The sequence below is a fragment of the Globicephala melas genome, chromosome 16, assembly GCF_963455315.2.
Source record: "Globicephala melas chromosome 16, mGloMel1.2, whole genome shotgun sequence".
In the NCBI taxonomy this organism is placed as follows: Eukaryota; Metazoa; Chordata; class Mammalia; order Artiodactyla; family Delphinidae; genus Globicephala; species Globicephala melas.
Genome location: NC_083329.1, coordinates 33,399,236 through 33,426,223, shown reverse-complemented (window position 1 = coordinate 33,426,223; position 26,988 = coordinate 33,399,236). Strand labels below are relative to the sequence as shown.

The 26,988-nt window shown below is 37.6% G+C and overlaps 1 protein-coding gene across 2 annotated transcripts in view; it reads left to right on the top strand.

Moving 5' to 3' along the window:
- The window catches only part of EXOC6 (exocyst complex component 6), a 194,976-nt gene that overhangs the window by 159,150 nt on the left and 8,838 nt on the right, over window positions 1–26,988 (top strand). The gene's annotated exons all lie outside the window — the stretch shown is intronic.

Sequence of the window (26,988 nt, the reverse complement as noted above, 5' to 3'; positions counted from 1 at the left end):
CCTATACCCATTCAGTGTCTCAACTTCATGGGGCATTCTTATTGGTGAATATTTAACTTAGTTATTACTTGCAAAGCACATGAATAAATAAAAACTTTATACTTTGGTTTAATAACACTTGAAGCTTAAGTTATTTCTTAATGATTTCATGGTCGTATATGAAAATTGGTAGTGTAACATTAGTTTTAGGACCCAAGTTAAATGTAAATTATTACAACCTAGAAAGGAACCCCTTGCTTAAAATGTTGTCAGTGTAAAGAAGGTTATTTTTATAGTTTTTCTATATGCTTCCAGAAAGAAGGATAAAACTAATTTTTAAAGGTAATTAATTATACATTTATGTAATTCTTTTCTAGTCACATAACTAAGTATAATAACAAATATGATTTTTAAATTTCTTCTATTCAGTTTACTCTTTAACTTCTCTATTGTCATTTTCTTTATTTTCTTCATATTACCTTTTTCCATCTCCCTCATAATTTTGCTTCTTATTCGTTTCTTCCTCTTTCCTCCTCCTCCTTTTTCTTTTTCTTTCTTAATCATAGGATTAAGGAGCTTAATAAAGCTGAGAGGCACAAGAGTGTGGAGGAGGGGTAGATCCAAGTTAGAGGGCTTAGGAGTGCTAGGATTGACAACAGGCGTGACTGCTGCCCTTGGCAAGAAGACCCAAATGGAGATGGAATTAAAAGAAAGTCACAGTGATATCAGTCTATTAATGGTCCCATCCCCTTTGAGGGATGGAGATAACTGGAGATGGGGCTCCACCATTGGTATGAATAGAACTCTTCCACAGTGATGTTTGGAACAGGACCATTGTGAGCAGTTAAAGAGCTCTTATTTTAATAAATGTTTGAACACAGAGCTGCTTTTTCTAATTCCAAGCCAGTGTTCAATAAATATTTATGAAATGCTAAGTATTGATTATTTGGAGAGAGGAGATATGGTTGAAATAGACACAAAAGTAATATAAGAGACAGTTTCATCCTTATGGAGCTTAACAATCCTTTAGAGAAGTACAATACCCACAAACTGGCTAGGAATACTTATAAGACAGTGAGTTGTATGGAAATAACTGGTATTTCAAGTCAAGTTTAGAAGAAAATTGAAAAAGCCGTTCTGTCTCCCAATTATAATCTGTAAAGCACTGAACAACGCATTTATGAAATATTTTCATAACATAAATATGAAATAACCTAAATATTTTTATAACCTAAATACATATGAAAATGTATTCATATTTATTCTGTTTACAATTGGTGCTCATGTATTATGCCAAACAAGAAACACTATTATGAGTGACCTAGATCTACAGATGGTTAGCTTTACTAAGTTAAGGGGAAGATAGTAGAAAATGAAGAAAGTGGATTCTGAACTTCCATTTCAGTTTATTAGAAGGTATTCTTACTATTGAAGGTAGATCCATTTTCTTTACAAGGAGTTCTCTCTGTTGCTGTCCTGTTGCCCCTAATAAGATGATATAGAAAACTGAGTCCTTTACCAAGGTGGAAACAGGTTTGGTGGTATATTCATTTCCAAATTAGGTTATGACCACTTACATGAATATTATCTCCAGTCCAAAGAATATGTGATTCAAGGATAGCTCCCATTATATACAAATAATCTGTTCACAGAAAATTTGAAATTTATTGTTTGCTGTTTTCTCAGTTTTGTATGAATTTTTATGCTGTTAACTAGCTTGTAATCTCATTGTAGGATTGTAGATGGGATCACATAATTTAAAAAAATTTTTTATTAGAGTATAGTTGATTTACAATGTTGTATTAGTTTCAGGTGTACAGCAAAGTGATTCAGTTATACATACAAATATATTTATTCTTTTTCAGATTCTTTTCTCATATAGATTATCACAGAATATTGAGTAGAGTTCCCTATGCTATACAGTAGGTCCTTGTTGGTTATCTTGTCTTGTATATAGTAGTGTGTGTATGTTTATCTCAAGCTCCTGATTTATCCCTTCCGCCAGCGTTTCCCTTTTGGTAACCATAAGTTTGTTTTTGATATCTGTAAGTCTGTTTCTGTTTTGTAAATAAGTTCATTTGTATCATTTTTTGAAAATTAGATTCCACATATGAGTGATATCATATGATATTTGTCTTTCTCTGACTTACTTCACTTCATATGATATTCTCTAGATCCATCCATGTTGCTGTAGGATCACATAATTTATAAAGCTGTTGGCAAAGATTCTGTTCCTTGATTTGTCCAGGTAGGTAGTTAGTTCAAAGCAGAAAGCTCTGATCCTAGGTACTTTCTTCCTTCAGACACAATCATCATTTCACAGCAAAGAAATCCTCTTTACAAGCATATGGCTCACTAGGGAATTGTTATGAAGGCAGACTTATAAATATTAATAAACATCTCAAATCTTTTTGGTTGATTTACTTATCAAGTAGTGCACTTAGAGGCATTAAGTCCTGATTGACATTTCCTCATCAAGGTAATTTCTTTTCTTTTTTAAAATATTTATTTATTTATTTATTTATGGCTGCATTGGGTCTTCATTGCTGCGCGCGGGCTTTCTCTAGTTGCGGTGAGCGGGGGCTACTCTTCGTTGCAGCACATGGGCTTATCATTGCAGTGGCTTCTCTTGTTGTGAAGCATGGGCTCTAGGCACATGGGCTTCAGTAGTTGTGGCATGCAGGCTCAGTAGTTGTGGCTCGTGGGCTCTGGAGCGGAGGCTCAGTAGTTGTGGCGCACGGACTTAGTGGCTCCGTGGCATGTGGGATATTCCCGGACCAGGGCTCGAACCCATGTCCTCTGCATTGGCAGACGGATACTTAACAACTGCAAGGTAATTTCTTTAAGAGACTTAAGTGAATAAAAAAGTCTATTATGAAACATTTAGAATTCTGAAATCTATTATGACAAGTATATAGAACTGTTAAAAGATTTATATAGAAATAACTAGTTAATATAAAACACAGTTTTAAAGTATGGTAGTTAGTATGCAGTGGAAGTGAGTAGTGGATAGAAAATTTTGATGAGCTAATTTTTGACATATTAATTTTTCTAGTCTTAACAGAGGCTTAAATTATTTTCTCTGATTATTAATGTTAAAATTTAATTATGCTATCTTCTTGTACTTTTGTATTCTAAAACAAGAAGAGGGACTTCCCTGGTGGCTCAGTGGTTAAGAACCTGCCTGCCAGTGCAGGGGACACGGGTTCGAGCCCTGGTTCAGGAAGATCTCACATGCCACAGAGCAACTAAGCCCATGTGCCACAACTACCGAGCCTGTGCTCTAGAGCCCACGAGCCACAACTACTGAAGCCCGCGTGCAGCAGTGAAGACCCAACACAGCCAAAAATAATAAATAAACAAACAAGAAGATGCAACTAATTCTTTTTTTAAAAAATTAATTTATTTATTTTTGTCTGCGTTGGGTCTTTGTTGCTGTGCGTGGGCTTTCTGTAGTTGCAGTGAGCAGGGGCTACTCTTTGTTACAGTGCACGGGCTTCTCATTGCAGTGGCTTCTCTTGCTGTGGAGCATGGTCTCTAGGTGCACAGGCTTCAGTAGTTGTGGCACGTGGGCTCAGTAGTTGTGGCACGTGGGCTCAGTAGTTGTGGCTCGTGGACTCTAGCGCATAGGCTCAGTAGTTGTGGCATATGGGCTTAGTTGCTCTGCGGCATGTGGGATCTTCCCGGACCAGGGCTCAAACCTGTGTCCCCTGCATTGGCAGGTGGATTCTTAGCCACTGCGCCACTAGGGAAGTCCCGATGCAACTAATTCTTGTCTTCAGCTACTGGACCACTGTGATATAACTTGAATTTTATGATTTGAGAGGCCTGGATTTAATAATTTGATAATGATAGTTATTTTTTACCTATATTTGTTTTTCAAATTAACTTACAAACAGTTTAGTGGTGAAATGCCAAGTATGGGAATTGGCCAAAAATAAAATTCATTTTGAAAACTTTAATCTCATATGAGGTGATGTAATGTTTTTTATCAGTATCAGTGATTATTTAAATAAGGATACCTTAAGTTTCAGTAGTGTTTTTATGTTCCTGACTTCATAAAGATATTTCATAGCAGCATATTATTTTAACACTTTTATGTGAAGTAGTATATCACCGAACATAAAGAGGGTGCTAACACTTTTATTTACATTTCAGTTGAATTTCTGCACTTTTCCTTTTTTTTTTCCCCTGGTCTGTGATCCATTTCTGTCTTAATAGGGCAGCTGACAGTTCTTTTCAAGTATACTTAGAAAGGCAAAAAAGCCCTTTTCATAGTACTTATAAGGGGTCATGCTTCTGTTTTTTAGTTTGAATTTGATACTGCTTCATGAATTGCTGGGTATGAAAGATTAGGAAGTAGGTCTAGTGGTCAAATTTTACCTGCCCACCCGGACTTTGCCCTGAGGTCAAACTCCTGATATTTGCTGTTCTGAATAGAGGAGTTGATGACAAGTATGAGCTGATACAAGAGGAAAGTTAGAACCATATCAAAGCTGAAGGCAAGAGAATTGGGACTCAATGAGAGACTGTAGCTAAAAGATGGATCATCAGAATTGCCCTCTTCTAAAGAAAAGGAAATAGCTGACCTGTGAGTGAAAAGACTTTATCATCCTGCCAATCACATGCTTGCTAATGGAAGCCAGTTATCTCAACAACATTTTAAGACCTACTGCCCCAATAGACAATGTGGAGGATTAGCAGTACTGGTACTGCATTATGTGAGCATACTACTTCACTCAATTTTAAACGTGCCGTTTGAACATGATTTGTCTGTGTATACATGTTTTATAAGTAAAGCCTACCATCCTTCTACCCCCAGTTCTGAAATGAAGTCGCTAATTGGTGAAGGACTTTGGTATACTTACTTGCATCTGTTTTCTTTCACAAAGACCATCTCTTTTGTTAAATGTAATCTTTCAAATGGATTTCAAAAGAATTTTAAAACATGTAAAATTCTTTTGACAATGTATGAAAACCTTAAAATTTTTAAACTGTTTTTATTATAAGACTCTTTGTATAATGTATAGTATTCAGTGATACTTTTTAAAATAACTCGTTCTTAATACATAGCAAGATTTCAGTAAATATCACTGGAAAGTGAGGTGTCCCATATAACTGAATTTCCCAGGAAACTAAAGATTAGGTTTTTTTGTTTTTGTTTTTTAAATTTTATTTATTTCTGGCTGCATTGGGTCTTCACTGCTGTGCGCGGGCCTTCTCTAGCTGCGGTGAGCAGGGGCTACTCTTTGTTGCAGTGCGCAAGCTTCTCTCCGTGGTAGCTTCTCCCGCTGCGGAGCATGGGCTCCAGGGCCCGCGGGCTTCAGTAGTTGTGGCTCTCGGGCTCTAGAGCACAGGCTCAGTGGTTGTGGTACACAGGCTCAGCTGCTCCACAGCATGTGGTATCTTCCCGGACCAGGGATGAAACGCGTGTCCTCTCCATTGGCAGGCGGATTCTTAACCACTGCACCACCAGGAAAGTCCACTGAAGATTAATTTTTAATCACCAAAACTCTAAAAATGTAGCCAATTTAGCAGGAAACTTTAAAAATGTATCTCTCACTTTGATAGCTTCTTATTGAACATATTTCTCACAGTAGACTGAGCATCCATGGCTCACTAATAATCCTAATACTAAATCCTCTTTACCTGGTCCTATTTCACTTTGTGATAAGTTAGACTGGCACGATATTATTGCAGCACTTGACAATATCTTGATAATCCTTCAGACAATATGGAGAGGTTGAGGTAGATTGGATGATAATACAATTAAGTAGGTTTGAAGCTAATAAAACAGTTTCTTCCCTAAAGAATGTTGGCTGATGTATCTTTTCACCGTATATTTTCCTGAAGTGTCTTTCCAGGAACACTGATTTCTCAAGATGAGAAAAGATTTCTTTAAAAAAGATTCCAAGTCAGCTAAGTTTGGGAAACACTTTGTACTCGAATCCCCTCTTAGAGACTTACCATGTGCATTAGAATTGTAAGGACTGAGAAATGGTGCAGTAAACCTAAACTCATCACAGAACACATCCCTTACTAATTTTGGCTTGTATTACATGAAATATACTTTGGGAAATACTGCTTTAAGTCAAGATTCTGGCAGCACCTTCTAGATGTCTGTCTTGGACAGTTTGGGATCAACATATTTTTTAAATGATGACTTGGATAAATACATAGAAGAAATATGAATAATTTGTATAGATTACACAAAGCTAGAAGAGTTACCTAAGATGATAGAAGACGAAATCAAAGTGCTCTCAGTAGTCTTGAGTGATAAGCCAAAGCCAAAAAAGTTAAATTTAGCAAGAAAAATATTAAGTGCTGTATTTAATTTTTTTAATTAAATTTTTAAAAATACAGGATGTAGGAAATCTGACTTATATTATGAAAAAGACCTGGTCATTTTAGTTAACTCCAAATGAACCAACAGCGTGCTGGGAATTCTTAGACTACGCTAATCAGAGTGTGGTATTTGGGTTATTAGACCGCTGTGCTTTGGGCTGTTAAGACTGTGCATGATGGTATGGACGCTCACAAATTGGAGAGCACGTAAGAGAGAACTACAGAGGTAGTGAGTGATCGGATACCTTGTCCTATGAAGAGCCTTTTAAAAATCTGGGAATAGGGAACCTCCGTGGCGGACTAGTGGTTAAGAGTCCTCACTTCCACTGCAGGGGTTGCAGGTTCGATCCCTGGTTGGGCAACTAAGATCCCATATGCTGCACGGCTAAAAAAAAAAAAAAAAAAAAAAATCTGGGAATATATAGTCTAAAGCCTTAGAGAGGTATGCCTTTGTAGTGCAAATCACATATGTGGTTCTTATTAGCTTACATATGAGCCATTTTCTTTTTCTATACCATTTTCTTCTGCCTGTTACAACCCTGTGCCATAAAAATTACAATTTTTCTTTCTCTATCTACGATTAGATTCCATTTTCAAGTATTTTATTTCAGGCAAAATAGGGAAAAGAGGAGTGATCATTCCTCTGAACTATATTTAGAGAATTTGAGAGAGAATTCGAATTGTGCAAAATATATATGGATCTCATAGCACTTTTCAAATAAATGTTTTATTGAAATATAACATACATTCAGGCAAATCATACTATTGCTGATTTTTGACAAAGTAAATACATCTCTGTAACACACAGATCAAGAAAAAGAACTTGACCAGTAAGTACCTCAAAAGAGACCCCTACCCCTTACTGCACTTCTCCCTCTCAAAGGATAGCAACTATTGTTACTTCTAACACCACAGATAAATTTTGTCTGATTTTGAACTTTGTATACATGGAATCATGCAGTATTAACTTTCTTTTTTAAATTTAATTTTATTTATTTTTTATACAGCATGTTATTATTAGTTACCTATTTTATACATATTACTGTATATATGTCAATCCCAATCTCCCAGTTCAACCTACCACCACCACCCCTGACCCCAATATTAACTTTTTGGTTCTGCCTTCTTTTGCTCAATATTATGTTTGTGAAATTTATCTATGTTGTTACATGTAGCTATGGTTCATTCATTCCCTTTGCTGTGTAGTCTACCATTATATAAATATACCATAATTTATACATTCTACTATTGATGGACATATGAATTGATTCCAGTTTTATTGTTACAGATTGAACTAACATGACATTCTTTTGCATGTCTTTTGGTGAACAGACCCATTTTTGTTGAGGTATTTACCTAGGAGTGGAATTGCTGAGTCAGGGGGGTAGGTATATGATCAGTTTGAATAGACACTGTGAAGCAGTTTTCCAAAGCAAGAATATTAGTTCGTACTTCAGCCAGCAGTGTAGAAGAGTTCTTGTTGCTCTGCATCCTTGGTATCACTTGATATTAGTTGTCTCTTCCTTTTCAGCCATTCCAGGGAGTATACAATAGTTTTACATTGTGGTTTTAATCTGCGTTTCCTTGATGACTTATAAAATTGAACTCCTTTTCATTTATTTATTGTCTATTTGAATATCCTCCTTTGTGAGTAAACTTTTCAGGTTTTTTGTCATTTTTTTCTATTGGATTGTCTGCTTAATGATTTCCAGAAGTTCTTTGTATATTCTGAATATGAGTCCTTCCTTTGTCAAATGTGTGTATTGCAAGTATCTTCTCCTGCTCTGTGGCTGGTCTGTTCACTCTTAGTGGTGGCTTTTGATGAATAAAAGCTCATAATTTTGATGAAATCCAATTTATCATTTTTTCCTTCATGATTAGTTCTTTTTAATGTCCAGTTTAAGAAGTCTTTGCCTTCCCCTGAAATTGTAAATGTTTTTTTCTAAAAGTTTTATTGTTTTACCGTTCATATTTAGGTTTACAATCCATCTGGAATTGATTTTTGTGCATGGTATGGGGTGTAAGGTTCAAGATTGATTTTGTTCCACATGGTTACGCAATTGACCCAGCACCATTTTTTGAAAAGAATTGGCTGTCATAGCATTTTTTAAAATAAATTTATTTATTTTTATTTTTGGCTGCGTTGGGTCTTCGTTGGAGCACGTGGGCTTTCTCTAGTTGTGGGGGGCTACTCTTCGTTGCGGTGTGCGGGTTTCTCATTGCGGTGGCTTCTCTGGCTGCGGAGCACGGGCTCTAGACGTGTGGGCTTCAGTAGTTTTGGCACACGGGCTCAACAGTTGTGCTCGCGGGCTCTAGAGCGCAGGCTCAGTAGTTGTGGCGCACGGGCTTAGTTGCTCCGCAGCATGTGGGATCTTCCTGGACCAGGGCTTGAACCCGTCTCCCCTGCATTGGGAGGCGGATTCTTAACCACTGCACCACCAGGGAAGTCCCTCTCGTAGCATTTTAATGTAAAATAGTTATAAAACACAAGACTTTGAAATATAAATGATATGTGCTTCTAATATACAAGTAAAATGCTTTCTGTTGTCCCCTAGCTAACTGTATGCTTATATTTCATGATTCATGCCATTCCCCATTAGCAAATTAGTTATCAAGTTGAGGTTTTAAAATAGCAGCCTAACTATACCCCCACCACATCAAAGGTATTTTTAAAAATAAAGCAATTCTAGAGCAAGTATTCATAACAATTCAGGTAACATAAAAGAAAAAAGCTAAGCTACAAGCCCATGAAGACAAGAATCATGCCTTTTTTGTTCACTACCATACATGTATTACTTAACCCTATTCCTGGCACATAGTAAACAATCAATAAATGTTGAATAAGTGAATGCAAATTATTCAGCTATATTCAAACATATTTTTGGTGTACAGAAACACCTTATTTGGAATTGGGATATTACATGTAAGTTAATGTTCCATGTAAAGAAACATACTTTAAAAGCAGTAAAAAAATTTTATTTCCATTATTTTTGGTGGGAGTATTTCTAAAAATACATGACACATTTCTTTGCCTTCTCAAGTAAACGTGTAAGCATTACAAACATTTCTTGATTTACCTTGGTGATCATTAGGGATACTAAAATAATAATGTGTTATTTCTAAGAAATGTTGTCATTGCTCCAAACCCAACTGTTCTTCTATGGATGAAGAAATATTTTGAACAGGGGAATTATAGGAATTTAGACAAAGGCACTATATGCCTTAATTGAGTGATCAGCAATGACTAAATATAGAGCAGAACTTAAATAAAGCACCATGTCCTAAACTTCTGTTATTTGAAACAGTGAGTCATGAAGAAAGTAAATTATAGACAAATAATTTTAGGAAATCCTGAATATTGTGTTCCTCTCTTGTAAATTCACAATTTCATTGGCACATGAAGAAAGTAAATTATAGACAAATAATTTTAGGAAATCCTGAATATTGTGTTCCTCTCTTGTAAATTCACAATTTCATTGGCACATTGAAGGCTTTGAGAAGTCCTATAATAGAGGTGTATCCCCTTTTTCCCCCCAAACCTGTTTGAGTACTAAATACTTTTCAAAAAAGAATCTCTTACTATCCTGCAAATCAGTGTTCTGTGGCACACAGTTTGCAAACACTGAATCATGTGGACCACTATTGCACTGCGTTACTCTGTGGATTCCTAGAACTATGTTCTGGTTAAAACATAGGGCTCTGAAAGCAAAAAGATAAGCCTTTCAGTAGATAGATGAAATTTAAATATTAAAATACAAATAATACAAAAGTGATGAAAATAGTAGAAAGTTTTCAAAAATAATTTGTTGAACTTCCTCTTTTTTAAAACATTCAGACGATTTTATGAAGGATGGTAATTACTAGAGGATTAATGCTGCTTAGATTCAGTAAACCAGTCAGTCAGTCATACAGAATAACTTGTTTTTAAGAAGCATGAGACAGTAACACAGGATTGCTTGTGAAGAATGAAGAGATTAAAGGGGGAAATTAAAATACCAGCTCATATGGAGTTCAGATCCTAACAGTTGTCAGATTCCTTAGTGAATCATCAAGGCTATTGTTATTGAGCCACAGTATGCATACTTGGAGAGAAATAAAGAATATATTTGCTACTTCCCCCCCTCCCCCTTACTAATACACTGTAAATGAGATGGGAAAATTTTGAAACAGATATTTTGATAAAATAATCAAAGTACGTTCTATATTTTGTTTGTTATAAAGAGCATCTCCTAGTATTAAATACATTTGAAGTGACTTTTTTCGAGATAACTGTACCTTTCCTTAAGACAGAAAACCTAATACCTTCCAAAATAAGAATCTTAAAACAAAGATAGTATTACTACTTAGTGGTACTAAAAACATGATGAAAAAACTTCAAAGTCCTTTACAACTTACAGAAATTTTTTGCCTAGATGGTTTACTTTACACATTAACTTAGCTGTAAGCACCTTCAGATACAAAAAGAGAAGGGGTAGGGGAACAAAAGCTGCTTTGTTCAGTTTGCCTCTTTTACCTGTCACCAAGTCCTCCCTAGCAGGCAAAGGAGGAGCTGTACACCTAAAAAACCTCTTTTACCTTCCATCACTTCTTTGATCTGACATAATTTAAAGAATATATTTTTTAAAAGTCATTTTGTGACCCAATACATGCATCTTTTTATTAATGGCACCCAGGGAAGATTCTCTGTGTCCCAGAAGAGTCAATGGACCATTCTGAATATTAAGCCAATTCTTTTTAGTTTTTTTTTTTTTAACTTTATCAATTTTTGGAATTTGACTATCCATATCCTGATCCAATATGATCTCATATAGTTGGAACAGGAGTATAGTATATGCCATTTTTAAAAAAGGCAACCCATAAAACTACTTCAGATCTGTTTTCTTATTTATATATGTCATCAACATACATGTCATTTTCTTTCATGATAAATCCCAAATCTGGGCTTCTCAGTACCATATGCTACATCAGGAGACTAAGCAGCTATTAGCTGTGACTATTGCTCATTTGACTTCTCCGATATTCTACCACTTCGTAGAGAAATCTGTTAGGAATGATTTGTAGCTTTTTACTGTTTTTTTTTTCCTTCAGCGTTCAACTCCACGAGCAGGAATTGGTTATAACATAGATTGCATTGCATAAAGGTCCTTATGTGCCTTTAGATCAGGGGTTCTAACCTGGGGATCACAGGTTGGTTTTAGGAGGCTTATGCAAAATTTTGTCTATATGTGCATATTTCCGAGAAGAAGGTCCAATGTTTTAATAGATTCACAAAGGCATCATATATGACCTAACAACAGTTATCTCACCATCACTGCTCTAGGGAAACGGAAAGCTGTCCAGATGAAGCCAGATCACAAAGAGCTGTCCCATTTCCAGAGATGTCTTTATTTATTAAACAAATATTTGAGCACCTGCTCTGGGCACTCTTTTAAGTGCTGCTGATACAGTGGTGAAAAAGATAGGCAAGATCCCTGCTCTTAAAACTTGTTTTGTTGGAGGGAGATCCATAACAAACAATGATAATTTCAAACAGCTTTATATAGAATTTCAAATACATTTAGATTCTGTGAGAAAAATAAAACTGGTTAACGTGAATAGTGACTGGGAGTTAGTGGACCACTTCAGATTGGGTTGTCAAGGGTAAACCTCTTTAAGGAGTAGGTATCCGAATGAAATTAGGAGATATGGGGAAATAGTATTCCTGGCAGAGGGAGGAGCAAATGAAAAGTCCTAAGGTGCTGTCAGGGAAGAGAAAGTATGGCTATAGTGTAGTGAGCAAGGGGAAGAGAGGTGCAAATGAAATTGGGAAGGTTATCAGAGCCAAGTCATGTAGGACCTTGAGGGCCTTGTTAAGGAGTTTGGGATGTTATGTGTGATGGGAAACCATTCAAGGATTTTAGGCAGGTTAGTATCATTCTCTGATTTGCATTTGAAAAAGATTTTGCTGGCTATTCTAAGGAGAATAGATTGAAAAGGGACAAAATTAGAATCAGGAAGAACAGTTAGATGATTATTTTCGTAGTCTAGGGTATAGATGATTGATTGCTATTACTTAATTACTGATGCTGTGGTTCACTATATTTCACAGTAGCTTCTTCATGCAGACTCAGAGGTTTCTGTTTTCAATATGAGAAATGGTTGAATTTATCCACAGCAACTAGTTTGTTTTTATCTCAAATACTGTGAGTTATCCAACTAATTATATTTTCTTCTTCATTACGGAGGTAGAATGCTCAAATATATAGGACAGAATCACGTGCATTTTGTATACTAACCTTATCTTCTCTCCTGTCTTCACTTTCTCTTGGCCCTGACTTTTCTCAGTTATTAAGCTGTATTTATCTTTTTTTTGTTTGTTTGCGGTACGCGGGCCTCTCACTGCTGTGGCCTCTCCCGTTGCGGAGCACAGGCTCCGGACGTGCAGGCTCAGTGGCCATGGCTCACGGGCCCAGCCGCTCCGCGGCATGTGGGATCTTCCTGGACCGGGGCACCACCCCGCGTCCCCTGCATTGACAGGCGGACTCTCAACAACTGTGCCACCAGGGAAGCCCAAGCTGTATTTATCTTGCATGTCTTTTTGTAAGTTGCTTTAAGATGCCTTTGGAACAAGGCAGTGTGTAAGTAAATTAAACATTTGTTAGCGGAATCCTAGAACTGTTTGTAGTAAAAGGCATTATGTATGGATGGATTTTCATTTATTGCTTCATTTACTAATTCATTTATTCAAGAAATGTTTATTGAGTGCCTTATGTAGCCAGCCACTGGGGAAACAGAATTGAACAGTAGACAATAAAATAAGAGCTAGACAATAAAATAAGAGCTAGAGAGATGAGTTAGTTGGTATCAAAGAAGATAAAGTTGAAGATAAACATGACTATTAGATTCAGAAAGATACCTTGGCTGAAAGGATGGAAATTAAGGAGTGTAGCGAGAAAGCCATTGAAGAATCCAAATGGTGTGTTGAGGAGGACATTATCATGTAGGAAATCAGGAAATAGGATGGATTCCTGCTTCTCCTAATAACTACCGTGTGTTGTTGGGAAACTATTTCCTGAACTATTTCAACCATATATTTTAATGATTTAATGAAATCTGTGGGGGAAAATGGTGTATAATTTACTTTGGGGAGAGATCTTTTTCATCGCATGCTTAATCTTTGTTGTTAAAATCAGTGAATTGTGTGAAATTTGCATTGCAGGTGTCATTAGTTGATTGAGTCAGAAGTTCCCATCTCTTTGTGTATACCATACTTCATCTGGATGATGGCAAGGCTTGTGTGCCAGACCTATATCATGTTAAACTATGAGGAGCATAGTTCCTTCTAACAATATTGCTGAATAAGGGAAGTACCCTGGGAACCCACTTCCTTGTTCTCTTTATCCTCCTCACCTAATTTCTTCTACCCTTTTATATACATAGTCAGACAGTCTCTCTCTAACATGCCCCCAAATGGTTATAAAATTTAGGAAAGAAGTTCAGATGTACTTCACCAGAGAAAGATAGGAGAAACCTGTTAAATATATACTTGTATTTGACCCAAACTGAACAACTTTGGATTCTACCTAAAGGGACATGAATGAGCCTTGTAAGTTATGAAGGAATTGTTAAGCCATAATTCTTGCCTTGGAGACTGGGTGTCTGCCAAGACTTTACTTTGAAATTTCTGTCTTCTGTTACTAATCTTAAGGCATCATAACATACAATTCTTTTGCCACTAGTCCAGTTTATTCTTTTATGATGAGGAAGAAGGCACTTTTAAATAACAATTATTTCCACTATAATTAAACACATCTTCTTTTGTTTGCATTGTATTTGTTACTATATTGTATACACACTCTGCTTGCTTAAACATGTCCCTGTGACTACTTCACAGGAACTTTCTTTAGAAGTTTTAAAGTCTTTGACTTCTTAAAGTATTAATGGGATTTGCCAAAGTTGTAGTATCCAAATGTTTGACTAGATATGGTAGCAGGACAACAGCTTGTTCACACAGCTCCTCCAGCAAGCATTTTTTCCTTAGACAATCCTAAATTCATTTGAAGTGCCAAAGAATTAAAGGAAGACGTTTTTGGGTTTACTCCTGAATATAACAAGATCAGACATCTCACAAAGTTTACCTTTAAGGTCCAGATATGAGAAAAGTATGCTGCCCTTTGGGAGAGCTTAGATTAGGAAGGATTAGGCTGTACCTAAATGACTTTTGCCTTTCAGTGTCATAATTCTGGTGCCTTACAGTTTATGTGCTTAACTAGGTATGTAATTTATGCTTATACCTTCTTCAGTTATTGATATAAATTTTGAACTTAGATTTTTGTGATTATTTTAAGGGTAAAGGTTTAGAGCTGTTTTGTAGTTTGGAAAATTACCCTCTAAATGATTTTTTGAAAACGGGAAAAAAATCAAACCAACACCATAATAATTACAAAAGTGATACATGCTCACAGTTCTTTTTGTTTTTTGTTTTTTTGCGGTATGTGGGCCTCTCACTGTTGTGGCCTCTCCCGTTGCGGAGCACAGGCTCTGGACCTGCAGGCTCAGCGGCCATGGCTCACAGGCCCAGCCGCTCCGCGGTATGTGGGATCTTCCCAGACCGGGGCACGAACCCGTGTCCCCTGCATCGGCAGGCGGACTCTCAACCACTGCGCCACCAGGGAAGCCCTTGTTTTTTTTTTTTTTTTTTTTAAGTAATTACAGACTCTCAAGAAGTTACAAATATAGTTAAGAGACATCCTTTGTATATTCACCCAGTTTCCCCCAATCGTAATTTTTTGTATAGCTACCTACAATTATAAAAATCAGGAAGTTAACATTGCATGCTTCCTGTTTAAAACACACAGAAAAATCGAACATGAAGAAGTGTATAAAAGGAAAGCTCTCATTTTTTCCTCCTCTTCAACCTCTCAGAATCATTGGTGTGTTTCCCAATAGACTTTTTTTTTGTTTTGTTTTTGCGGTACGCGGGCCTCTCGCTGCCGTGGCCTCTCCCGTTGTGGAGCACAGGCTCCGGACGCGCAGGCTCAGCGGCCGTGGCTCAGGGCCCTAGCCGCTCCGCTGCACGTGGGTTCCTCCCGGACCAGTGCACGAACCTGCGTCCCCTGCATAGGCAGGCGGACTCTCAACCACTGCACCACCAGGGAAGCCCCCAATAGACTTTTTTAAATGTACATTTAAACACACACACTTGCACCCGCTTGTGTGCACACGTGTAGAATTCTTTGCTTGAGGGGGGAAGTGGATCATATACGCTAAAATTTACATTTTTCATGCAACGCTACATGATTTCATATTGGTAACTATGGCTCTACTTTACTCTTTTTCACTTCTTCATAACATTCTATCATATGAATATACCATAGTTTATTAAACAAGTTCTCTTTTGTTGGACATTAAGGAGTCTCCAGTTTTTCTTTCTTTTTTCTTTTTTTCTTTTTAATATTTATTTATTTGGCTGGATCGGGTCTTGGTTGCGGCATGCGAGATCTTTCGTTGCGGCACGTAGGCTTCTCTCTAGTTGTGGGGCATGGGCTCTAGAGCGCGGGCTCAGTAGTTGTGGCAAGTGAGCTTAGTTGCACCGCGGCATGTGGGATCTTAGTTCCCCAGCCAGGGATCAAACCCATGTCCCCTGCATTGGAAGGCAGATTCTTAACCACTGGACCACCAGGGAAGTCCCTCCAGTTTCTCTACATATAAGTAATGCTGCAGTTAATATCCCTAGGCATCTATATTGAGCAATAGTGTAAGTATTTTTACAGCCCTTTAGAAGTGGAATTACTGGGTACTGCCAAAATAATGCTCAAAAAAATTATACCAATCAGAGTTTTTATTTTATTTTATTTTATTTTATTTATTTATTTATATATTTATGGTTGTGTTGGCTCTTCGTTTCTGTGCGAGGGCTTTCTCTAGTTGCGGCAAGTAGGGGCCACTCCTCATCGCGGCGTGTGGGCCTCTCACTATCGCGGCCTCTCTTGTTGCGGAGCACGGGCTCCAGACGCGCAGGCTCAGTAATTGTGGCTCACGGGGCTAGTTGCTCCGCGGCATGCATGTGGGATCTTCCCAGACCAGGGCTCGAACCCGTGTCCCCTGCATTGGCAGGCAGATTCTCAACCACTGTGCCACCTGGGAAGCCCCAATCAGAATTAATTTTAAGAGAAATGCTTAAGTTAGTAAATATGACAATAAACAAAATTAACAGATTTATGGGGAAAAATTATTTGTGTAATTGTGCATTTGGACAAATAGGGAATATTCCCTATCTATAAGTATTATAGTATGATTAATTTTGAGGTAAATTTTCAATGTGTTACAAAAGGAGTGAGTCTTTGTCTCCATAGACTGGGAATTATAAGCCAGTGCATAATGTACCTAGAGGTAGTCCCAAATCTAAATGTTTTTAATCATTGATATTCTTGCTATTTTTTTCACTGATAGGGATAGGTTAAAATTTTTAGAATAGTCTGCCAGCAATAAAGAATAGTAATATTCTGGCTTTTAATAAATATTATACATCCACTAATTATTAGATATAAAATCAGTATTTGACACTTTCCAAAAGGGAACTTTATCCTTCCTCTCAAAATTAATTCACATTTTTGCCAAAATTCCAATTATTCATTTATAAGAAATAATATTTTTCTCTAATATTTTTTCTTTCATTAAATAGAAATGTTTCTCTTTTTTTAATATAAATTTATTTTATTTATTTATTTATTTTTGGCTGTGTTGGGTCTTCATTACTGCGTGTGGGCTTTCTCTAATTGCGGCGAGCGGGGGCTACCCTTCGTTGCGGTGCACAGGCTTCTCTTGTTGCGGAGCACGGGCTCTAGGCATGCAGGCTTCAGTAGTTGTGGCTCGCAGACTCAGTAGTTGTGGCTCATGGGCTCTAGAGTGCAGGCTCAGTAGTTGTGGAGCATGGGCTTAGTTGCTCTGCGGCACGTGGGATCTTTCCTGACCAGGGCTCAAATGCGTGTCCCCTGCATTGGCAGGCGGGTTCTGAATCACTGTGCCACCAGGGAAGCCAGAAATGTTTCTCTTTTTAATTATAGATTTCTTTGAGTTGTGAGGATAATTTATGAGAAGTTTAAATATTTAAATGCTTTGTCAGAAAGATAGCAATAGTGTAGTTTGTTTCACATACTAATGAATATTATAACCAGAAGCACCATATTCACTGTTACGATTTTTTTGCTACATATAACAAAATCACCTGGATTGCCCATACTATATTTGGTATATCTAATGTGAAATCTTACAGCAGTGTTCTAAAACACCTTACCAAGCATTCTTTTTGAAAGCAGATGGGTTATACATACAAATAAAAAGAAATCCTGTGTAAATTAAGCCATCCTAAATAAGTTGTTTAAGCACTTAATTTATAAATTGAGGAAATTAGTTTTTAATCCTACTTCACATATAAATTTGAACAAGACAATCTCTCTGAAACTTGGTTTCTCCTTTTATAAAGTATAGAAAAGCCTCCACTTCACTGGAATGAGATGTTCAAGTGAAAAGTTATACACAAATATGATTAATGGTCTGAAATAGAGATAAAGAAAAATTAACAGGTGATTTGTGAACTTTGTGTAAAGACTATCAGGATCCACTCGGTAATCTATGTGTGAAAGTGTCCCAGAGTCAGGCTATATTTGTGCAAAGCTTTTCTAGTAGTTTAAATTAGAAGCTTTTACATGTGCGTTAATTTCTCTGCTTTTCCTTTATGGCTGTGTTTTGTCACAGAAAAGACACAGTCCTTAAACTTTTGCATCTCAAAGTGTTCTATGAAATGTAATTTAGTTCAGTTCAACAAACTTTTATTGAGTATCCTAAAGGAGAGGTAAGACAGATTACCATGCCCTTGAAGGACTCATAATTTGGTTGGAAAGTGAGAACAGACATAACCCCGAAATTAGGTATATGTACATATTCCAAACTTTAGGAAGTTCTCAGTTGTCTATAGAGCCACCCATCCTCAAATTTAGATGGCTCGGGGAACTCAACACTGCCAACATTCAGCTAGCACTTGGAAGGGATGCATTCCGCTCTTACATGTTTATAAAACCATGTATTAAAATAAATTTAGATTAGTGTACTTTAGGTCAGTAGTGCCTTCTTAAGAGCCAAGTGGATAATATAGTCATGATGAAAATTTTTGCTAATATATATTGAAAGGCTGAGATTGCTGAAGGGATTATTTGGCTTGAGAATTAATCATTATAGTATTTTTGCCTGAACTTCCTTCTTAGGTATACATTACAGTGCTTAGTACTTAATGTTAAGTGACAGTTTAGTCCCTAAAGTGTGTTACAATTTATAGTTCTTTATCTTTGACTCTTGTGTTTTCTTAAATGTCAGATCATCTTCCAATTACCTTCGGTCTGTGACTCAATGGTTTTCATGGTCATGAAATCCTAATACTTGAGAATTAGAAGGGATTTCAGAAAATCTAACCAGAGCTCCTAGAAGCTCTCCCCTTAACCAGGACCCTTGCTGCTGCTCCAGATGTCTTGAGATAGCCCACGTTCAAACAGAGGCCTCTCTGCTCTTTTGAAAACTTCATGGCAGCTTTCACCATTTCTTCCTGAGTCTTGGTCAGACATTGTCATTTCTGACACTTCCCAACCATGCATCCCTCCTTCTAGATGATTAAATATTTGATTGCTCAATAAAGTTAAGCACTTTCTCCCTCTCTTTCCACTTACTTTCTCCATTCCTTCCCACCTCCCAACCTTTTTCCTGTCTCATTCCCTCATTGTTCTGTTTACTCTGTACCTGTTCACTTCTCGCCCTCTTACACCTTCATTCCAATGTAAATGGCCCTACAGCTTTTACTGTGGGGCAGAATGTTTTCTCTGCCTCCTTGTTGTAGAATTCTGAGAGTACTGCTAAGCCCGTAGCCCTCTCTAGTGGTAGCCATGCATTCTTCCACGGGCTGCACTGTGTGAATGAGAGATTGTTGTTCTCCTCGTTCCCCATTTCAATTTATAGAGCCATGTTTTTCCACTCTTGAGTGAAAGCTCCAGCCCCTTTCAGCCTCCTTCATGCCTCTCTATCACCGTCAATCTCTCGCTGTTGCTTTTACAATCAGTTTATCTGTATTCACGCTCATCCTCACTTTCCCTCCTTCAGACTCAGATGATAGGTAGCCATTTTATTCAAGGCTCTCTCATCTTCCTATGCCCTTAATGCCATCTTTTTTTTATGGGACTTTGTTTCATTACTCCTCTACCTTTCCTCTGCTTTATCCTTTTCCTAACTACCTTAGCCTAAAAACATGTTCAGATCTTTCCTATCTGAGAGAAGGAAAGAGAGAATAGAGTATTTTCTTCTTCTTTTTTTTTTTTTTTTGGCCACACTGTGCTGCAGTCAGGATCTTAGTTCCCCAGATCCGTGACCAGCGATCGAACCTGTGCCCCCTGCATTGAGAGCGTGGAGTCTTAACCACTGGACTGCCAGGGAAGTTCGAGAGTATCTTCTTTAGTCTCATTCTAGCTATTTCCAATCTCTTTTTTCTCTCCTTTGCACCCAGTTTCCTTAAGAGAATGATTTAGAAGGGCTTATGTCCGTACTTCCTCATTTCTCAGTTCATTCCTCAACCCAACCTGCTTTGCTGCGCTGCTAACTAAAATAGTATTCACTTAAGTCACTAGGGAAGGCCAGTAGACGTTTTCAGCCCTTATCTTACTGGTTCTTCCTACTGCGTTTGATAATGTTGATCACATCCTCTCTCAAATTCTCTCTTCTTCAAAGGCTGTCCTCTCTTAATGTTCTTTGTCTGTCTCTTTTGTGGCTTTCTTTTCCTGCTGCCTAAATGTTGGTGTCCCTGAGGTTTCTGTTCTTAGGACACTGTTCTCTATCCACTTTACCGGGGTGAACTCATCCGTTCTCATCGGATCTCTGGCACAAATACTGTATGCCTTAGATACATATCTAGTTGTTTGGTAGACATTTCCAATGGGATGTGTGTCTTGTATCCTGTGTGGCCAAAGCTGTCAACTCATCATCTTCCCTCAATCTCGAATCAGATCTTCTTTCCATGTTCTCTGTTCTGGTTGATGGCACCACTCTGCTGTGTCCCACACCTAGTCATTCATCATGTCCTAGGAATTTTTCCTAAATATTTCTATTTTTTGTTGTTGTTGTGGGTAGGAGTTTATTAATTTATTTATTTTTGCTGTGTTGGGTCTTCGTTTCTGTGCGAGGGCTTTCTCTAGTTGTGGCAAGCGGGGGCCACTCTTCATCGCGGTGCGCGGGCCTCTCACTATCGCAGCCTCTCTTGTGGAGCACGGGCTCCAGATGCACAGGCTCCGTAGTTGTGGCTCACGGGCCCAGTTGCTCCGCGGCATGTGGGATCTTCCCAGACCTTCCCAGACACGGGCTCGAACCCGTGTCCCCTGCATTAGCAGGCAGATTCTCAACCACTGCGCCACCAGGGAAGCCCCCTCCTAAATATTTCTTAAACCCAGCTACTTACTTATCTGTTCTGGTGTATTCCAGTCCTTAACCACTGGACTGCCAGAGAAGTCCTGAAACAGCACTTCTTATCCAAGTGAAATATAATCAGATAAACAAGTCATATCTGTAGAGTATTGATCATGTGAGACATTGGAGGAACTTGATTTTTCCCAACCAAATGGTACCTATTTCTAACATCCTGAAACACCAATCATTGAATATCTCTTAATTAACCCAGATTCTTCTTAAGAATTAAATTCCTTTTAAAAAATATTGATTTATTTTCAACTTCTTTGTAAATACTTAAAGACTGCTTCCAACTTTCTTACCTGTTTGTTATCCCTCTTTCCCCTTCTTTGTCTTCCTAATTATCAACAGACTTTACCTCCTCAGCTATGTTGAGGGCAGTGGACCAGGCACCCGTTTTATGTATTACAATGAAGAGACTCTATGTCTTGAATTTTTTCTGACAGAGTGTCAAAGGAAACAATTATTTTAACAGGATGACACAGCCTATTTTGCTTAGAAATGTCCTAATTTCCTGTTTAGGCTATCCAGAGGTCAGGTAGGGATTTCATTTTGCACTCCCATAGTGTAGATTCACATCATTGCAAGCATTGTAGGACTTAGATCACAAGCCGTTTAATTCCACTGGCTGCATTTATCTTCCCAAGAAAATAAGTCCTTCTCCTGTTGTTTTTATTTAGTTTCTCTTTTTGTATTTTACTGCTATAACCTGTAGTGAAAGAGGGATGGATGCCAATAGCTATTTACCAACCGCTGCTTCTTAACTAAGGTGCATCTTAAAGTTTGCCTGTTGCCCTTTTGAAGTTCACATCAGAGTGTTGTTACTGTTACCCTGTCCCAGAAATTACCTGTAACTAACTAAGCACTCAGGCAAGCATCAGGTCCCAAAGTAAGCCATGGCTTCTCCTACGTATTGGGCTGGCCAAAAAGTTCGTTCGGGTTTTCCGTAACGAACTTTTTGGCCAACCCAATATGCACTTCCTTCATGAATCAGCTTTTGTGTAGTTTGATAACTGCCCCCTTTTTTCATATTTAATTATGCCTCGGGGCTATGGAAAAAACAAATTTATCTGTTAAAACAGACAAAGCAGCAAGTGTTCTGACATGTTTATTGAGCAAATTATTATACCTGACAAAAGGTAATTACATACAATCAGGTCTGGATAATTAGGGGTTAATAAATTAACATAAGAGAAGTAAGTGCCTTTTAGATTTAGAAAAGCAAAAAAGACATATCTTTTTAAGTTATTTGAGTAAAAATTATAAAATCTATTATAAGATTTGAAAGAAAAAAATGAGTGAGGATGCAAGCCCCGTTAAATACAAATACTCACCAAGATATTGTAGTATTCTTTGTCTTTAATATAGACCATAGAGATCCTTATTTTCTTTATGTCCATCATGCTAAGTATGGTAGACTAGCTAACTCTGCATTCTTTGGGAATCTAAGGCAAAATAGTAAAGAGTCTGTATTTATATTCTAGGACATAAAACTGAGACCTTATCTCTAGAAAGCTGAACAAATGACATATGTATCTGAAATTCAGTTCCCCACTTCACTAAAAATTTCTTGCAAGGCCTAGAACTGGGGTGTCTGCCTTAGTTTCTATGGTAATACCTTAGCAGACAGTGACAATCTCCCTTTTCCTTCTGAGGCAGTTGGGAGTTAATGGTCATGGTATGTTTCATTTGTCTCAAATGGTCTGAGTTCCATGCTAAAGAATAGAATGATAATATGTCTTGGGGTCTGAAGTATTTAGTTTTAGTTTAGCTTTTTTTTTCCAAAAGCCAAAAGTCAGTGTTTATAACTAATGACAAATTATAAATAATATATATTACTTGCTAAAATTTTAGAGTAAAACATATGTGACTTATTTTTTGAAGACTAAATTAATCCAGCTATTAGCGTCTCCAGGTTGTCATTTGCATTATTTTAAAACACAACCATGGGGAGGAGGGGGGAAGAATATCCACTTAGACTCTTACACATTTTAAAAAATGGTTAGTCCCTCCCTCTTTTTCTTAGCAACTGCAGTCTAAAGGAGAACTTGAAGAAACCCCAGCCCAGTCTAGCTTCCCTCATTTGAACAACTACTATATCCTGGAGTAAAGACTCATTGGCATACAATTTTTCTTCATTGGCTAATCCATATTGTTTTCTTTGTTGTTTGATTTCTTCCAAAGTCAATTCATATAAGCAGACCTTATTTCTTCAGAGCTTCAGTGAAGCAAAGTGACTCATCAGAGAGAACTGAAAGTCTAGTGAACACCTCACATCATGAATTTCAAGGTTTGATTTCTTTAGTATTAGAAGTCTGAGCTTCATTGGTGAAGTCATTATATAACTACCTGTTATATAAGTGTGGCAGATGATATAATGAATTGGACAGAAAATTAAATGTATGACCTGGGAATGTTTATTTAACATGCTTGACGGTGGCATCACTGGTTTGCAAAAGGTAATCTCAGGAGCAGAGCTTTGGTTATGAAATATTTTAGTACATTCTATAACATAAATTAAATCAGTCGAAGAGACTAGTCTGGCCTTCAGAATAATTATAAGACATTACTAAAAATTCAGAGTTGTCTTGATTGTAAATAGTTGACATGTAAAGTAAATGATAACATAGCCATCTTATTAATATATATGATGTGGGCTCTGTGTAGACATAAAAGGTAACATTTGCAGTTCATCTCAACATACATACCTTTGTGTCAAAAGGTAACGTTTGCAGTTCATCTCAACATACATTTACTTGGTTCCTACTATATACCAGGTACTGGGCCAAATGTGAAGATACAGAGAGTAAGCAAAACAAGTCACCAGCTTTGAGGCACTTACAAAGTACATTATTAGGAAGAAGAAAAGGCACTTCAACTATTGGCGTATTAGAAAGAGACAGCGCTGAGACAGCCATGAACTGTCCAGACTACAAAAGGAATTATTGATATTTGATTCTTTAGTGGGTAGACAGAATAACTGTGATATCAGCATACTGTGAAAAATACTATGATAGAGATTTATGGAGGGAGCTCTGAGGACACACGAAAGAGGAACAGCTAACACATAGTGGTCTGGGGAGAATTCCTGAGAGAGGTGAATCCAGATTTAAATTTTATGGAATAAGTAAAGAGTTACCTGAGTGAAGAAGGGAGGGGAAGGAGACTCAGAGAAGAAAATGACAATGTCCTGGGGCATCATCACGGTCTGTAAGAGAACTATGAGTAGTTCCTAGTTTAGGAGCTTAAATTCCAAGGCAGGAGAGGAAGCCAAAAAGTCACTTTGCATGTCATGTTAAGGAGCTTGAACTTTATCTTGTAGGAGCTGGGAAGCCACTGAAACTTTTAAGCAAGTGAATGGTATGATAAGATTTGTATTTGAGCTGCATCTCTCTGGCAGCAGTGTGGAGGTTGATGGATCCTGGCGTATTAGAAGGAGAAGCAGAGGGGATAGGCAAGACCAAAGGCCCCATGGGAGAGAGTATGATATCTAATCTAGGACAGTAGTAGTAGTAGTGGTGGTGGAAGGTAGGTAGCAAGTGAATTCAAGAAATATTTACGAAAAAAATATTTAGGAAGTTAAATTGACACAATTTGGCAATAAGTAAGATGCAGGAGTTGTGAGAGAGAAGAGTCAAAGCAACCTGAATCCAGGTTTCTAGTTTTGGTAATTAGGTAAGTGCTAGCACTCAGTGTGTGACTCGCCTTAGAGTATGAGGCAGCTGAATTAGTTACTCATGACTGAAGAAAAGCAAGCCACATATACATGTAAAGGTATCATAAAAACCAAAATCACACTCAGCTATTTGAGGTAAATCTACTTGAGCAAAATACCTGAAGTGTTCTCTTCTGTTTGGATAGTTACAAGGTTTTTCATGTTTTAGAAATAGAAGATGAAAAAATTCTTTCTTTGGTGGCTCTGGTTGGGGTCAGGGGGCGCTGAGCCGCATGGCACGCGGGATCTTAGTTCCCCAATCAGCGATAGAGAACCCGCACCCCCTGCAGTGGGAGCGTGGAGTCTTAACCACTGGACCGCCAGGGCACTCCCCCCAAATTATTGATAATAATTTATTAATATATTCTGCATTCATAAATAACTTTTAGAAAACTTTAGTTACACATCTTTTGTTATTTGGGTTTAAATACATAATATAAATATTTTAAACCCCAATTGCCAGAAGAATTATTTAAAATTCAACTATATAAGGTGCTAATATTCTTACATTACTAAATGGAGAGTCAAAAGATCCTCTTAAAAGTTTCTGTAACAAATTCTACTCCTAGATATATACCCGAGAGAAATAAAAACACGTGTCCACACAAAACTTGTTCATAGCAGTTGTGACTCATAATAGCCGCCAAATGGGAATAACCCGAATGTCCACTAACTGATCAATGGATAAACAGATGTGGTGTATCCATGTAATGGAATGGTGTATCCACGTAATGGAATGGTGTATCCACGTAATGGAATGGTGTATCCATGTAATGGAATGGTGTATCCACGTAATGGAATGGTGTATCCACGTAATGGAATGTTCTTCGGCAGTAAAGAGGAACGAAGTCCTGATGCCTGCTACAACATGGATGAACCCTGAAAACGTTATGTTAAATGAAAGAAGCCAGACACAAAAAACCACATGTTATATGACTCCAGTTTGGAAAGTGACTGCTAATGGGTATGGGTATTCTTCTGGGGGATAAAAATGTTCTCAAATTGATTGAGATAGTTGCAGAATTCTGTGAATGTACTCAAGACCATTGATTTGTATACTTTAAATGGATAAATTGAATGGTATGTGAAATAGATCTCAAAACTTAAAAAATTTTTTTAAGGTGATATAACAAAAAATAGGAGTTTAATTATATTAAATTATAAAAGCAAAAATAGAGAAAAATTGTTATAACTACCAAAAACAGGAAGGTAGTATAAGTAAGGTAAATTCTCATATATGATAACTACAAGATGATAAATAAAAACTAGAAAAATAAGTATATTTAGAGATATCGAGGTAATCACCAGTATTAAAACAGAAAGAGTTAACATGATTGCTTCTGAGAATGGAAAGGGTAGGCTAATGGACTGTTGGTTTTCATGACATGCCCCATTTGATTATTAACCATGTATTACTTGATAAAATTAATTTTAATAAAGAGGAACTTCCCTAGTGGCTTAGTGGTTAAGAATCCGCCTGCCAACGCAGGGGACACGGGTTCGAGCCCTGGTCTGGGAAGATCCCACGTGCTGCGGAGCAACTAAGCCTGTGCGCCACAACTACTGAGGCTGCGCTCTAGAGCCCACAAGCCACAACTTCTGAAGCCAGCGTGCCTATAGCCTGTGCGTCACAACAAGAGAAGCTACTGCAATGAGAAGCTCACGCACCACAACGAAGAGTAGTCCCCACTCGCTGCAACTAGAAAAAGCCTGCACGCAGTAACGAAGACCCAACGCAGCCAAAAGTAAATAAATAAATACCTCTTTCCTTAAAAAAATTTTTTTTAATAAAGAATAAATTTCCACATAAAATTGTACACGTATATGTATCTGCATGGTCTTTTAGCCATGGTAGTGACCAAGAAATTCAAGGTAAAGCAAATATAGATGTGTATAAATCTGATGATATAAATTCTTTTTGCCTCTTTTTTTCCCCCAAAATTCCAAACCTACCTAGTAGTTATTTAGGACTATTACATGGCTTACCATCAAAAATACTTTAAGAACATTCTACTTCTGCTGTGTGCAGTTCACTTGAATTAAGTGACTTGAAGAGATGAATGCCTTTAAGCCACAATGTGCTCAGAGCTTGCTTCTGATCCTCACATAGGTAGGAGTGGAAAGGCTGGCTGAGAGCGGGTTAGGCAGATGGGACGTTTAAAGAGGGCAGGCACCGGTTAGGGGTCAGGTGTACCAGAGAGCCAAAAGTCAGCATGAGGGCAATTAACACCTGAGGGCAAAAAGTGAGGTGGGTGGAAGCACAATACTGCTTCTTTACAAAAGTTTTTGCCCAAAAAACAAAAGTTTTTGCCCAAAAAACAAAAGTTTTTCTAACTGCTGCTGAAAATTCTCTTCCATGCTGCATGTGGAATTTTCCATATATGTTTTCAAATAGCTGGAGAAGGGTAAAGCCAAGTGCTTTAAAAAGTAGATGGAGGGGGGCTTCCCTGGTGGCGCAGTGGTTGAGAATC